The sequence below is a fragment of the Prinia subflava genome, chromosome 2 (genome assembly GCF_021018805.1).
Source record: "Prinia subflava isolate CZ2003 ecotype Zambia chromosome 2, Cam_Psub_1.2, whole genome shotgun sequence".
In the NCBI taxonomy this organism is placed as follows: domain Eukaryota; kingdom Metazoa; phylum Chordata; class Aves; order Passeriformes; family Cisticolidae; genus Prinia; species Prinia subflava.
In genome coordinates, this window is record NC_086248.1 from 83858556 (window position 1) to 83873880 (window position 15325).

Here is a 15325-nt window from a genome sequence, read left to right on the forward strand (position 1 = left end):
AGACAGTCTTACAGAGTGACAGAAACAGCTAGAGAGTTTCTTAGGCAAATGAGGAACAACTATCCATCCTAAACTCTCCAACTGAGCTGCCAGTCTTGCTGTCATTCCCTTGTAAATTGAAACAGCAAACAAAGTCAATGAAACTAAAACCTGAAGGTTAATGATGCAAAAAGCAGCAGGAAAGGCAGGTCATAGCATCACAAAAGGTCATTGTGATTTTAGACCCCATTACCATGTGTCACATGAGTATATTCCATAAGAGTTGTGATTGGAACTCAGTTGCCTGTGTAAGAGAAGAAGGATTTCTGTTGGTTTAGGGACAAGAGACCCCTAGTTTCCAAAATTTTGTAAGTATCAGTGATTTTTGCATGCCCAACAGAAAAAAATGTCTCATGCTGGGCAATCAAATCCAGAGACCACTTTTAAACTTTGTTTTGTTTTTCTGGTTGAAGTGGAAGAAACATATCTAACATACAGTCCTTTCTTACATGCACATTGACTTGAAAATTAATCATAGTTCTGGCCCCAGATGGTTACAGTGAGTCTGCTTCTCTGTCTGTGGGAGTCCTAAAGGATACCTGATAGCTGTCCAAGTAAGTGTTTAAAAATTGTATCATAAAGGCAAAGCATAATCCAGAATGATCCCAAAGGAAATGGTGGTAGAATTATATGTTTCAAGCCCTCAGCAGTGTCCTATAGATTCACCTGAAATAGAGATAATTGTATGGCATGCATGAAGTGTTACTCGTAGTAGAAGTGCACTGAAGATGTACCTTCATATTTCCATCAGGGAAACCCTATAGAGAGATACTTCCTGCTTTGCCAAGAACAGGAATCTTAATACTATATGATATATAAAGAAGTGTAAGCAAAATATTTTTCAGCCTTATATTATATCATATCACATCATATATCATGTATTATGTTATACTGTGTGTGAACTTGGCATGTCTGTCTCTACGTATGTTTGTTTTGCAAATTCATTTACAAACAGCCAGCACTGTTTCCATACCAGAAGCCTTTGGTAAGTCAAGGAGAATGGTGTAAGCTACTTACAGTCTCCTTATGTCCTCCCTGTAATCTCAGGCAAGATAAATATAGAAATCTCTAGGGCTGAGATGTGAGATGCAGTATTGATGAGCAAATGAGGAATTGGCCTCACTCAAAATATCATTAGGTCAGCTGGTGAATTAAGGTGGAGATGGAGCTAAGTGAAATCCTGCTGAGGTGGGGAGGGAGGGACATGTGGTGTGTGTGTGCTGCTGGCTCTCTTGCAGGCTTGCAGAAAGGCCAAAACCAATGAGGTTTGAGCCTGTGGAAAGTTGCAAGTTGTATGAAGCTTAATCCAAAGCTCAGTGAAGCTGAAGAAAATCCCCCATGGTGCATGAATATTGCATGTGTTATGGGACTTCCTTTCTTTGATGAGCAATTACCTCAAATGCAAGGACACAAGAATTCCACTAAACCTCAGTCTTACTCTGCATTAGGCTTACAATGGATAAGAGGGAAGGAAGGAGCTGCTTATTCTCTCAAGGTGAGTGTGATAGAGTTAATTTCTGGGTCAAATTCTTGAGTTACATCCAAGGTCTACACTAAGTTACAAGAAATGAAGAAGACCATATGCAATACCTGCCATGAGCAACCAGAGATGGAAACAGGCGTGACCCCTTGCCTTGTGCTCACCACATCTGTTCAGGAGCAGCAAACCATCACAGACAGTCAGCAACTGCATGTCTGTCTTGGATGCAACACATTCCCTCTCTTCTGGAACTGTAAGCATGAAATATTGCAGTGTAAGTTGACCCTTCAGTGAAGGTTGGGTTTTACAGCTACACATACTAATGACCTGTGAACAGGAATCATGTCTTTTGCTTTGTCATTTTAATAACCAATGGTATTTGGAAGTTGTTCTATCAGCACAAAACCTCACTGCTGCAGCCTGGAAAACCCTCACTTTCTGTTAAAACTCCAAGAAGGACTGCTAGCTGTGTATGTGACCACTGGGCAAATGAAACAGCACAAGTCCATTGAGCAAACAGGCCGAGTAGGTACATGGAAATCAGCAGGCTGTAATACACTACCCTGGGAATAAGTAACATGGAATGTGATGCCTCTGGGGACCAAATGGTAATGCAAAATATGCATGCAGAACTGTGAGCAACAGAAAGGGATAAACATCTGTACTTAAAACATGCAATTACTAATTTACAATTACTAACACCACACCCAGCAATTATGTTTTAAAATTGGAATTTTTTGTTTAACATGTGGCTGAGGACTGATTTATAATTTGATTTCAACTCCTAAATGAATTGCAGTTATTCTGGCAATTATTAATTGTGTAAATGGATGTGCAGAAGTTTATTTCTCAGTATCCAGTCTGGTTTTTATGGCTGCTATTTTATTCCTCTGTGATTGCTCTAGAATTGACTTTGCTTGCCAATACTTACCAGTTAAAACCAAGTTTTAATATGTTTCTTGGCTTAAGTATAAGACTGAGGGCAAAGGTTGTTTTATTTGTGATTTGGGTGGTTTTTTCCTCTCTGTCTTCTATTTTTTTTCCTATTAATTTCTAATTCAGTTGCTCCAAGTCTTTGGTATATCGATCTGTTTCATATTAAAGGAAAAATAGCAATTTTCCCTGAATAAGCAACACTTGGTGATGGGTGTTCTATTTAGGCAAGAAGGAAGAATCCAAGAGGAAACAGTTCTTCCCAGAGGGAGAGGAAGAAATATCACCAGTGAAACATCATAGCACTGCTACGAGGATCTCAGCCTAATGGGGTTGGTGGACAGGAAAATGTTGGCCTTTGCTGACAGTGAATCTCTCTCTTTCTTCCTGGAGGGATTCCTCCACTGTGGAGGGCAGCAGTCAGAGCCAGAACCAATATCAGTGATCAAGGAAACCACAGGAAAAGGGGAATTTCTACTCTGCCTACAGTGGAGTGAGAAGATTTGGATTAGCTGCCTAAATCAAGGTCACATGCCCTCTAAAAGAGTATTAGAGGCATCATCTGTGGGGAAGAATCATGGAATGGGTAAGGTTGGATGGGATCACAGTGGGTCACTTGGTCCAACCTCCCTGCAGCAGACCTAATTAAGCAAAGAACATACACACAAAAGGAATACAGAAACATTGACAAGTAGAAGGTCTGTAATTGCTGAAGCACTTACAAGCCAGTGGGAGAAATGGGAAGAAGAACCTGATTGGAAAGTGGAAATGGAGGAGATTATCTCAAGCCTGTCTGGATTTTGTGCCTCTGATAGATTCAGGACTCACTAGTTTGCTCACACTACTACCTGAAGGCTCCTCGGTGGCATTGTGAGTCCTGATACTTCCCAGTTTCCCACTTCCTCCTGATCTTCTAGTGCCAATGCCTGGCAGAAGGCATTGTGCAGATCCTGCCTTGAAAGGAGCTTGGTACTTTCCAAAGGCCTCTGACCTGGTCAAGAGCAGACTGAATTTATAGTTAGCCCAAGGTGAGGTGAAGGAAACCTGGACTTCAGATGCTGGAGATTTGCAGCTTCAAAGCACCCTTGGGTGTACTCTAGCAGGCAGAGCCTAGACAGAGCGTAGGAGCCCCAATCCTTTGTGAGCTTTGCAGTGGGTAGTTATGGTGAGTGGATGTTCTGGGTCCTTTGGGTTTCCATGTACTTTCCAGTCTAAAGATTCTGAACTCACAGAATGCAGCAAAGCACATAAATGGTCCTGGACTTTGCTGAAGTGGGAGAAACTTTCAGCTGGATTTCTGCAATGCTGTATGAACATTCCTTTATCCTTGTACCTCCATCCAGCCACCAGCCAAAAACTCTGTGTGAAATGGGTTCTTGATGTCAGTGTAGAGTGGCATGTGATTCCCTTATAATTTGGGGTGAGTTGAGGCTTTAATCATGAAATCTCACAGACTGGAACTCTGAGGAGAAAGGAGAACATGCAATATTCTTTTAAAAGGTTGCAAAATTTCCTTAATATCTACTCCCCAGAGCCATATGGAAAATTCAGTAAGCCACCTAAATGCATTCCAGAGCTTTTGCTGCATGGAAGCATCCTCATGACTGTAATGCATGCTTTGACTTATAGTCAAAATTGTTATTTCCAATAATAATAATAATCTGGTTGACTACTGTCGTCAACTCCTGCCTACTAAAAAATGACAATTTTTTTTTTCAAATATTTTTCTAATGACAGGATAGAAAATAAAAAAGCCCTACAATTCTAAGACCAAAATATGAGTTAGTCTAGTTCTAAAAATGAGAGAATGGGAAATTCTACTTCTAGCTCTTGGAAAAATATTTTAAAAGATTTAGTGAAGCCACTATGTAAAATGTAATAGAGTAGGTGAACATAATCTTAGTGGCTCAGAGATACAAAGTAAACCTGTGGTACAGTGACTGGAGGCAGCCCTTTGGGTAGCTATTGCTTATCTCTCAGCATATTGATGTCTCTACTAGGCCTGAACTTGTTAGACACGACACTCCAATTTCAGAGTAGCTTACTGAAGCAGCTTTTTGCCTTAGGACATAAAAATTTGATCTTTCTAACTTCACCATAGATAATTTTTTATGATACGTATAAATTCCCTGTTGTGTACATCAAAACCTGACCATGACCAGACTGTCAATACACAGAATATGTGTATTGTAGTTCTTTCATACTGCTGGGCTTCTTTTTCTTTGCCAGCATTTGTATATATATTTTTATAAGGGGAGGAAATGATAAGAGACTCGTATTATGCTGAAAGACAAAAAAACATGAGAGTATTTGTATTGGTCTAATGTGGTGCAGAATAGCCTTTCAGAATTGAATAGAGCTATGCTCTTTTGTCTTGAACTGAGGCAGACTCAAAAAAGGAATATTGGCATTGCTGAAATTATTTCCACATGCATGAGCTGCCTAGGAAACATAAGCTGAGGAAAAGTTTACAGGCACCACAAGAGAGAAAAGAGTGAATTTTAAATACCTGGAGGAGAAAATATCAAGAAAACAGTATCTCCTCTTCTGCTGAAGGCTTAATCAACTTTGGCCTGAGCCTTCTGGCTTCAGGAATTTTGGATTCTCCTACCTGAAGGACTGGCCATGTGTATTTGTTTCAGAAAGGCTGTCCTAGTTGTAGAGCACTGCTGACTCTCTGACTTCTTTAAAAGAAGACAAGGGCTGGCTCTGTTTCAGCATTGAACTCATTCACTGGTCTAGGCAATGGAGTGGTTCCAAAGAGGGGTGAGGGAAGACTGCAAATCATGAATGAGGAGGATGGGGGCAAGGATGAACCTGGTCATCTTCACTGAATGTTTTGGAGGGAGAGGTTTTTGTCTGAGAATGAAGAATGTCAGGAGACTTGGTAGCAGCTAGAGAAAATACGGTGTGTATAAAGTTGAATCCAAGTTCTTCCAAGAGGAAGATAATGACAGGACAGGACAAGAGGAACCAAACACAATATGGGAAATTCTCACTTGTTATTAGGATTTTTTTTCCCCACTGGAAGGGTGATGTAGCACTGGAATTGATGACAGGAGAGCCTGCAGGATCTCCCACCTTGGAGATAACCAGATATTGACTGGATGAAGCCCTGAACAAATGTGACCTCAGCAGGCCTTACTCTGAGCAAGTAGTTTTCCCAGATAACTTATGGAGGTCCCTTCCAGCCTGCATTATTCTAGATTCTGGGTCAGATCCTACAGCTGGCAATAGAAGGACCTTGGCTATCATGCTTGAGAATGAAGTAGTGTGAGTGTCTGACTCATGATTAGGTTGGAGTCACTCCTGAAATCGGTGTATTTCATGACAGAATGTCAAATTCCATGGGGAACCTGACAGCTACAACCTTTCTGACTCTGCAAGGCAAGAAATTATTTGCTGACTCATATCACTAATAAATGCTGGTATTTATCTTATCCAATACTGTCAGATGATTCCTTTGAACTTTTCATGATGCTTTGGTCCAGGGCAAAGGGCATAGTTCCTGTGAAAAGGCAAAGGTGTTCTTTGGTCCAAATTTTCAAAGCTTTCAGTTCCTCATCTAAAGCTTGGTTGGCAGGGAAAAAGTGTCAAGCAAATGGCAGTGGGATAGATCAAAGCAAATGCTCTAGGCTACACCCTGCTATTGTGGGATGCTTTGGGGACAAACATGGCTGTTGGTACTTCATCACAGTGGTAATGCTCTAGGTTGCAGTGAGTAAGTTGATGGATTGCTGTTTACATCAATATTTTCTGCTGAAAAGCAAAATTCAAGGAGCAGCTCTGATATTTTATCTTATTTTTGTGGGAACATGGCCAGTGTTGCCCATAATTCATACTATGGTATGACTAGGACTCTGGTATGTCACACAGCATTTCAAAACTGAGACTGACAACTTCTAAAATTAAGCTTAGTTATGCATGTGTTTTGTTAACCATATTATGTACTTACAGCAGCTTTTTATAATGGACGAACAAGATGACTTCTCATTATCTAGCTAAATAAGTGCCATGAACAAAAGAGCAGAAGTTGTTTAATTTGGTCAAAAATCCCTGTTTCAGTTATATTCAAAGAACAGAATTTTGTGGAGATGCGTTTTCATTTGCATTTCCATAGCATAGAAAGGGTCTGGAGGCACCAACAGCAGTACCTCAGATTGCTGCAGCAGCTGCCTCTATGTTTGTACCCCAAAAACATTTCCTTGTCTTGTCATCAGTAAGTTCATGTGTGTGCCCTGCGTGCAGACAGTTTGATCACTCCCGTCATGCAAAGCCTGGCAGAGACGTGGTGTTTCCTGCATGAACTGCCCTATCTCCCCAGCTTGCAAGTGAAAGGCTAAACATTAAGCAGAGACTAACAAGATTTCAGTTCTGCAGCACATTTTAATTTTCAGCGGTTTGTATTCTGTATTCATATACCCAACAGTCTTTCCTAAGGGAAAAAAGCAACATAATTAACATGGGATAGATTTCATTCACTGTACTCTGTTTCCTTCCATTATTATATTTGCCAGAGGAACCGCTTAGCAAGAAGCTTTCTCACGGTATTTTGTACGATCCAAGTGTTTTTAGTTTGTCAGGAGATTTTTTGTTTTGTTTTGTTGGTTTTTTTTAATTTGTTCTCAAGAAAGCACTACTTTAGAGGTTACATTTTCTGAAGCCACTGAATTTAGTGAGACACATAGTGAGAAGGGAGGAGACAGTAAGAACTAAAAAAGATTATTTTTCCCATTACTGGTAAGAACATCCTCATCTGAGTCCCATTAGAGAGGTAACTGCCTACGTTAATAAAATAAACCAATATATAATCACTACCAGTCTTAATGTGGGGGCTGAATGACCTAATTTAGTAACTCATTTATGATGTGTTTTAGTAGCATGGCCTCTTTTGTGTTACCTGGGTAAATAGAACAGATGCAGATGCTTGCCAGAGGTTCAGAGTCTCATAAATTTGTCTTTACAGGTTAACCTGAATATCCCTTTTAAATTCACTGGTCCTCGCTTACTGAACTCAGTCTTCAAAGTGGGCATGAAAGCTAGAAATGCAATATTTTTACTTACAGATCCAATTGTTGTAACTCAGATCAGTGGAACAGCAAGAGCAAGCTAGAGAAACGGGAGTGGCACATAAATCACCTCTTTTATTAATAATTTTCCACTTGCTTTAGTGAAGCTATTGTCTTTATCTTCTCAGACATGGTGAAAAGTTATTGCACTGTCTTTGTAGAGGCCTTTTCAGTCTCTTACAGATCTGATTACCTAATTGAGGGACAACTTGTTTAGAGATTAACAGAATTTTTGCTCTGTAGTTTGTTTCTTTCTGTGGTTCCCTCTGAGATTTCTGTATTTTTTCTTTAGAAGGGTATACATCTCCCATGGAAGTTGACTGTGTGCTTTGGAGTCCATTTGCTGAGGATGGTGAGCAAGAGCTGCTGTGTGTCAATTAAAGCAGATTCATGAAAATATCCAGTTGCTAATCCAGTTCTCCAAAAACAGCCAATGAAAGTAAATAAATGTCACCCTTCAGCCCGTGTGCCATGAGGGTTCCCAGATGAAGGCAGGCAGTGCTTGTGTCTTGAGCAAATCCCTGAGTGTGCAGATGGCTGGCCCAGTCTCACAGCAAAGCTGCTGGGCACAGGCCACCAGCAACTTAGGCAGCGTGGCACCTGTGTGACAGGCAGCTGAGATGCTGGGGCGGGCAGAGACACCACAACATCCTCCTGTGCCTGAGAACACCACAAAATTTTCCAGGGGAATGGGACCCGCCAAGGCTGACTGCTCTCACCACTGCTCAGCATTATCTCTTTGCCAGTGGAAGAAATTATGACATGTGTCTCAAGACTTGTCTTCTTAGCGCCAGTAACGTAATTTTGTCCTCTTTCAAAACTGATTCATTTGAAGCCCTAACTTGAGGCTGGTTTTCCATGAACGTATTCATTTTTTTAGAATGAAGTCAGGTTTTTCAATTGCCTTCTTGATTAGGCTAATGAATTTTCCTCCTTTCCCGTCATCAAATGCACTTTCCTGGAGGATAGAAAGGTTCATCTCTGAAGGAAAATTATTATTCTGTGACAGAAAAAGTTTTAAATGAAGATTTTGAAAACACTTGATCATGGGGTCCTCAGTATTTCAGATACTCAGTTCAAAATATTGTCAAGTGTCAGCAAATGCTGATTACCTTCCCTCTGTTCCCTGATGCTATTTATTTGAGGTGTCCTAAATTAGCAAACAAGACCATCATTCATTTTTCACCTAACGTATGTCTCAGATATTCGAGCTTCTAATTCTGCCCCAGTTCAGAAGGCTGTCTGAATGTTGCCAAGCAAGAAGTTTAAAACAAACAAATAAATACTTGACTCTTTTTAATTGCTTCTTGTTCTCTGAACCTTCCAGGTTTGTATTTTCAATCTAATTCTTTTTTGGAGAGAGGCTTCTGTCTCCCCTTGCTTTCTAACTAACTAGGTTAAGGGCTAAAAAGACCCTTGCACAACAGAGGGAACTTTACTAAACAGGAGAACTCTGCCTACAGTCTTGGCCTAAGCACAGAGACCAGAGCCTACATTCACCTTGACTCTGTATTCCAGCTAACACCAACCAGTCACTGTACAAGTGAGGTGGCAGATACTTTTCTGTATCTGTATTTATTTGCCTAATGCAAATCTTCATCTTTCTGCACAGCATCTCCTGTGATCAAGACTCAGTCCCTGTGCTGCCCAGCTGCTCATTTTTGCCCAGACATTCTGCACATCTCCATCGTCTGTCTCAACATTCCATGAGAAAAGGACTGGGGGAGATAACTTCCATGCTTCACAAATGAGGTACAAATTAAATTACTTTTTACCTGTCCTGCTTAGTATAAATCAAGTATTTCCTTTTTTTGTAGATTTATTATTTACTCTTGCTAGAAAATGGTGATGTTAATGTTCACTTCCACCCTAGGCTTGAATACCCAAAGACACAGCGAGTTTTCACCAAATGTTCCTCAAAGAACAACTCAGTATGAGAAATTCTCCTACAGTTATGCACATGATCAGCCCTGCCAATCCAGTGTAGACTGCAAACAGCCACAGACAGGATTCCAAACAGTTAATGTCAAATAGCTCATTTTCTCTCATCTCTATACAAACTCCTGTCATGTTGCATTACATGTAAACAACTGAGAAACTTAACGACATGCCTTTCAGTCAAAAATTCGTATGGCTTTTCAGTCTGAGCGGATTAATTGCAGTTTGTAACAATGTAAAGTGATTCAATTTGATTAGAGTTTCTATTGTTCTTTGAGATAAAATATTTTATGTGACTGTAAAGCCAAGTTTTCTGCTGGCATGATTTTATTGACTTCTGTGGAAATATAAAATACTCATCTAAAATCCATAGTATATCATTGTTAGTGTGCTGTTACAGAAAATAAATTTTATAAGCTTCTGTAAATTATATGTGCCAGATCAGATTCCAGGCCCCATGGAAATGTCATTGTCAATGAAGCGAGGCACTGGGAATATGTGGCTTTGGAGGAGACAATTCTGAATGAATCTTTTAGGTTTTTATTATTTTGAAGTGTTTTTCTACTTCCATTTTTTCAGCATCCCTCTCTTCTTCTTGATGTCTTGCTCTTAAAATGTGCTTGTAATTCTCTTTAGTTTCCTTCCTATGTAGTATGTACCTCAACCCTTTAAGATGCTTTCTTTTTTTAAACTCCAGCTCCCCTCCTCTCCTTTTTTTCTTTTAATATTACAGAAAAGATATTAAAGTGGATAATGAATGCATAGTCTGCTTAGTTTGTTGGTCTGGGTTTGTTTTTTTGTTTGTTTGGGGGGTTTTGTTGTTGTTTTGTGTGTGTGTGTGGTTTTTTGGTTCTTTTTTTAATAATACCAGTTTTCTTTAATTTAACTTTCTTTGTATCATTTTCCAGTCTGCAGAATAACATGTTTGGGGGTGATCATTGCTCAGAGAGGTCAGAAGTTGTTTGTGGTATTTTGAATCTCATGAAACTGCACTGGGAGGGGGATTGAAATTTTTTGGCAAGTTTGTGGAATGGCCAAAGCGAATTCACTCTGTCGGTGCTGGTGGACTAAAAACAAAGGTTGCAAATATTCTGCAGAAACTGCCAATGTCTGATTGTTTGGCCTCCTGTTGAGTGATCAACATTCCAGCAGTTTCATTTCTACAGGACTAGCACATTGTATAGAGCAGGAGATGTTTTCAGTATGATATTAGCAATATTACATTTAACTGTTACAATACAGCCTGACAAAGGAGACCAAAGCAAAAACACTATATGGAAAAGTACAAGGTGCTGCACTTTGAGCTGAAACTGTGTGTATTGGAAAGAGGAAGGATGTAGTTGGTATCACCAGTGGGATATGTTATATACAGACCTTATTAAACCAGGCTGCAGAGTTGCAGACGTTTAAATCAGCAACTGATTGTAAAATCCTGAAAACATGTTAAAAAATGAGGAAAAAAAATACATTATCAAAATACTGAATCATTACTTTGATATGTGTAGAAATCCTTTCTACATAGATTCTTCATCCCTGTCCATTTCTGTAAGATTTTTTTATGTATCCACTCAGAATGCATTAAATCTTTTAGTTTTTATGGGAGGGATTTTGAAACACACTGTTTTCACACTGAATGTAATAGCATGATTAGGAGGACAATTACTGCAAATTCTTTCATTTCTTGGTGTGAAGATCTCCGGAGGCAGCAGGAACCACTATTGTTACCCGTGCGTTCTGTCACTTGAGGGTTGAGATTTTTCATTTTGTTTATCTAGCCTATCTTCTTGTAAGCCATCACTCCTTAAAAAGTACGGTTTCGGTCTCAGATTTCAGTCTCAGATTTGGGTGACCTAATTACTTTGATGATTATTGAGGCATGGTACAATATGCTCCTCCCATGAGAATGCTTAGCTTTTCTTAAGTCAGAGGCTGTTGGAACTTAAAAAAAGGCATCAGACAGAATCAGATTTTCATGAAATAATAATAAAAAATCACTGCTCATAAAGATTTTTCCAAGTAAAATATCAGTGTCATTTGAAAGTTACAGATAATTTGTGCAACTAGATGAACACCATCCTTTTATAATCGTGGTAGGCAGAGCATGAGGCTACTGGAAAAAATAGGCTCTATATTGAGTTTTATTTAACTGAGCTTCCTCAAAGCAATATGGATTAACAGGTCATGAGGTGACTGGATGGGCAAAATAAGATATATAGCAGAAAATGACAGAAACCAAAACTAAGAGGAATGAGGTTTTTTAGCCCTATTCCAAACCTTGGTCATCTCCAAACCTTGCCAGTCCAGAGGAGTTTGCTGTACTATAGACCAGGTTTAACCAGAACACTTTTTTGTCACAATCAGTACATGTGTCAGTAACTCTGAAAACAAGGGATTATGTTTTCTTCTCTCTTCAGATTCTGCTTTGTCTACTGAATGGGGAGTGGATCATTCGTGGAGCACAAGTGCTGCCAGTGGTGACCAAAAGCTTTGGTAACCTAACCAGCCTCTGAAATCCCTGCTGAGGTACCCATGAGTACTGTGAGAGCACCTTGATGGCAGGCAGCACTTGGAGTTGTCATCAGCCTCTGGTGCTTTAGTGCTTCTTCAGGCAAGTGATGCAAGCACTTGTGTGTGAGAACAGACATCCTTTCCCTGCCTCTGCTGTAAAAGCTATGCAGACACATGGGTGAGCTCAATTCCCCCGCTTTTCAGGCCAACAAGCATTTCAGGGACAGCTTCAAAGGCATGTAAGCTCAAAGTTGTGAGAAGGTGGGTACAGGAAATCAGATTTACTGTCTAGTCTTAGAAAAATTAGAATAATTTTTTTCTGTTTTCATCAGGATTTTTTTCGTTAAAATAGATAAGAAACTATTTTTTTTTAATAAGAAACTTGAAGATTAATGCTTAAAATAAGCTACAATTCCTATGAGAATGGCCTATCTGGAGCAGCTGGGTTTGTAGCCTCAAGGGAGAGGCTGGAGAAAGTCAAGGGAAAACCAGGAGTACATGATTGTTTCTGTATTGATTCCCAGATCTGTTTGCCATCAATGCTATCATTGTGGTGGTGACATGGACTGTTACAGCTAAGAGCAAAGAATGCACAGAGTAAGGGGGTTTGGCTCAACAGCTTGAAATACTCAAAGGTTTAGTGTTTTGAGTAAGGAGATAATCCAAAGCCTATAAAGGCAGAAGAAAAACAGCCTTTGGCTCCAGTGGGCATTGCATCAGGCCTTCAGATGACTGGCAATCAGCAGACTTCATACTGTGTAATTCTGTATGAAAGAAGCATTAGTTCTCTGACATACAATCAGCTGAGGAGGAATAAGACATGCTGTGTCTTTGCAACTCGCCCTTCTGGCCAGCAGACATCCCTGTCACTGCAGGCAATGTAGATGTTCTTGCACAACTGGTGGAAAGACATCTAGCTCTGCTTTACAGTGGCTGCTTCCTGCTAAGCCATCACCAGAGAAAGAATTAGCAGAGATTCCACTGTCACACAGCTCAAATCTGAACCCTGGGTTATTTTTAAACGAGCACAGTAAAGAGACTGAAGACCCCCCCTGTGAATTGGGGGATTGGTTTTTCTAAACTGGAGGGCGAATGTCAGAAGATCAGATTACAAGTGTCTACCCGTGTGCTTTCACTGTGTGGTGGCTCACCTGGAGTTCAGGCTCTGTAAATTGCAAGGAGGTAGTTCCAGGGCAGTTTAAGCACTTCAGCAATTCCTAGCAGTGGTGGTCTCAATTTGGGAAGGCTTTCCTGACATATCTGAAAGCCAAAAGCTTCTTTGCTAATTTAATAAAGAAGAGTGAACCAGTGGGCAAGTCCCTAGAAGATAGACTAAATCAGGTTAATTTGTTATATAATCCCTTTTTAATGTGGAGAATTAGGGTGACGGCAAGACGACTACATGGTTAATTCTCCAAATAATTACTGGCAGGTATTGACATTAAAGGTGGGAGAGAGAAAGTTAATTTCTGCTTGTTGTTTTCAGCACGTGCCACACTCTTACTTCACAGCAGTGAGAAAAGGCTGGAAGTTGTATATTCTATGTGCATGAAGTAACAGTTGGCACAAATCACGAAAAGGAGAAAATTAAAAACCACTGAAGCCTAGCAACCCAAACTGCCACTTGCTGGTAAGGTCTGCTAAAAAAAAAGATAAATTAAAAAAAAAAAAAAGAAAAAAAAAAAAAAAGAAAAAAAAGGTGGCCTCAAACAGAGTAATTTCACTTGAGTAAACCTGGGTGTCTGGTTAGGTCCTCCTCCATGTAAATAATGTGTGAAAAGGCAGCAATAACCTCGATTTTCCAACCTCCTCCTCCTCTACACCTTTGTGAAGTGCCCTCATGGGCAGCCCCAAGTGAGGCAGAGGAGGATGACAGCACTTGACTCAGTTTGGTCCTTTCTTCTGCTGGCACTCTTGGCCATGAAAAACCTATTCTTCACCTTTGATAGGAATGGAGGTGCTTGGAGCTGCTCTGCCATGTAAATCACGATAATGGAGTTTTATATCTTCCCTTTTGCTGGCATTATTGAATTTGACCCAAAACAGCGGGAGGAAGCTGTTTCTGCACCACCTGGCTCTAACTCATGTGTCCCTACATAGGCCTGGGATATCTTTGGTATTTATGCCATGGCTGCCAGTGCTCCAGAGGCACAAACAGGTTCTACTGTCCTGCCCAGCCCTCTGCTCAACCTGCCCAAGGACCTGCTGCCCATGTCAGCTCCCTGAGCCCACCTACCTCAGTGATGCTGCAGCAGGGCCAGGCTCCAGCTGCCCACAGCCCTGCCTGGCCAGGGCCCCACAGAGCCAGACCCACATCCCATCCCGTCATCACAGCCCGTGTGGTGCCCTGGCAATGGCCATGGGTTACAGGAGTTTTCCCACATGCTTTCTGTTCAAGATGATGTCCTTTGCTCACAGGATTCCATAACCATCTACGTCTTCCCTGTCATTTGCATAAGTACACATGTGAGTATACTTATGGAGAGTCAAGCCATGTGTATGAAATATGGGATAGAGCATACAGAAGTGTTATATATTGTTACTCTGAAGTTGCCTCCCTGTCCTGCAATCTCCCTTTCTCCTCCCTTTCCCCTTTAGTTTGATGCCTACGGGGAAGAAGAGAAGCTGGGGGTGAAGTGAGGCAGCCTGTAAAGTAAGGACTGACTGGCAGATTCATATCAGGAATTAATTTCAGCATGTTTCATATCAAATCACTCAGGAATCACAAAAGTTTACTCCTTTACTCCTATTTTGTTGATGGCTAAAATATTACTTTTAAGCAAAAGTTTTTGTGTTCAAATCACTCCCTCATTTTATTTTTAAAGAAAGAATCTGTTTTGCAGTTTGACATGTTTCTTGTTTTCAGACTGTTGATTTTCTGTGTGGTTAGCTCTAGGCTTCCTACAACTGACAGCTTATTATCTCACCTTATGAAAATTATGCATGACTTCTGGGACTCATCTATCAAAAGGAGAGAGCACACAACACTCTGAGAGGCTGGTACCTTCTCTCTAGTTATCCAGGTTGATGGTTGTTCAGTGAACCTATTAACTACCTGGAGTGGCTTGCATCTTTACAGGTATGGAACTGTCTTGTCTGTCTTTGCTGAGTTTAAATGGCAGATGCTACCCCTGTGTAGTGTCCTGGTTTAACTCTGTCTCTGGCCTGGTGGTTCAAGTGCAGCTGGCTGTGTTCTCATTGGACAGTAGACCCTTCATGTGCCTGCTGAAGTAGGGGCTGTAGGTGAATGTTTCCTCTTCCCTTTATCTCACATTCTCTGAACACTGCCTCAGTTCAAGGTTTATGCCTTTCAGTGGAGCACTTAAATACACACTTAGCTCTAAGCACTTAATTCCTA

At 40.6% G+C, this 15325-nt stretch overlaps 1 long non-coding RNA gene across 6 annotated transcripts in view; it reads left to right on the top strand.

Annotated features, from left to right (window-relative positions):
- LOC134547173 (uncharacterized) overlaps positions 1-15325 on the top strand; it is a 60151-nt gene that overhangs the window by 36614 nt on the left and 8212 nt on the right. For 3 of the 6 annotated variants that reach the window (XR_010079405.1, XR_010079402.1, XR_010079403.1), the window contains one exon: positions 11874-15046. This is a non-coding gene — a long non-coding RNA (uncharacterized LOC134547173). Of the gene's footprint in view, positions 1-7813; positions 9094-9133; positions 11020-11873; positions 15047-15325 lie in introns of those variants that run through there. The other 3 variants (XR_010079406.1, XR_010079404.1, XR_010079407.1) reach the window with 3 other exon arrangements.